The 1,097-nt window shown below is 32.5% G+C and overlaps 1 non-coding gene across 1 annotated transcript in view; it reads left to right on the plus strand.

The window, feature by feature from the left end:
• Positions 1-1,097, plus strand: part of LOC101308302 — a 6,277-nt gene that overhangs the window by 2,490 nt on the left and 2,690 nt on the right. The window contains exon 4 of the transcript XR_185044.1: positions 617-746. This is a non-coding gene — a transcript (uncharacterized LOC101308302). The remainder of the gene's footprint in view (positions 1-616; positions 747-1,097) is intronic.

The raw sequence follows: 1,097 nt of genomic DNA on the forward strand, positions 1-1,097 counted from the left end.
CCGTCGTATATATATATATATATATATATATATATATATAATTCTATATGTATACAGCACATATGATCAGTAGCGCAATTGTATTTACTGGTGACCTTTTCTTTTGTTATTACTTTTGGCTCCACTGTTATCAATCTCGAGAAGCTTTGAGTTTCTTTACAATAGTTAACAATTAGCAATGAGTAGAAACACACAGCTAAGAAGTCAAGCCTAAACTTAAGCACTTGACTTAATAATGAACAACTGGCAAACAAATGTATGTAGATATAATTATCTATGATAATTAAAGACTGATGATAATGATCAAGTTTTATTATGTACTTCAGGGTTTTGTTTGAACTTCATATTAGTTGATGCCGCAGGCAATTCAAATTTTACAGCAGGCATGCCACCTGCTAGACCTCCGAATAAAGCCTCTAGCTTTTGCTTTGCATAAATAATTATGACTTTTTTTTCTTGATCGAATAATGAGCACTTTTATGTGGTCTGAATTTGCTGCCTTTTACGTAACATGCTTCTTGTAGTCTTGTAATTCAGAAACTAATAATGGCTTTCATTACCACTTCCTACTTTTGTTCCCAAACAATGACCTAGTCTTTTCTCCATCTATAACCAGGATGAGGTCACCAATTCTGAAGGAACCAATATGCGGTTACTAGTTAGCAAACAAGAAGAATCAAAGTATTATTACTTGTTGTGGTTGGATTATTTATAGCACATCTGTTGAGCAGTGCTTGTATTTGCTGGTGAGTTGTTTGACTTGTTTCTATGTACCATTTTCTTTAGTAACTTGATCTTCCGTGCAAAATATTCCCAAGGGGCACCATTAACTTAAAACGTTTTCCGATATGAACAGTGTATGAATTAAAGTAAAATATTCCAACAGAGGTTTGACATAGTCCAACTAAGTTTGGATTATAATTGTAGTACTTTTGAATTGAAATTTGTTTAGTCCTTGTGGTTTGAAGTCGACATCTGTTTAGTCCTTGTGGTTTTATTTTAATCTGAATAGTCCTTAAAGTCACAATTTTTCATCCAAATAGTCCTAATGGTTTTATTTTAATCTGAATAGTCCTTAAAGTCATGATTTTTCATCC

Source organism: Fragaria vesca, linkage group LG6, assembly GCF_000184155.1.
Source record: "Fragaria vesca subsp. vesca linkage group LG6, FraVesHawaii_1.0, whole genome shotgun sequence".
Classification (NCBI taxonomy): domain Eukaryota; kingdom Viridiplantae; phylum Streptophyta; class Magnoliopsida; order Rosales; family Rosaceae; genus Fragaria; species Fragaria vesca.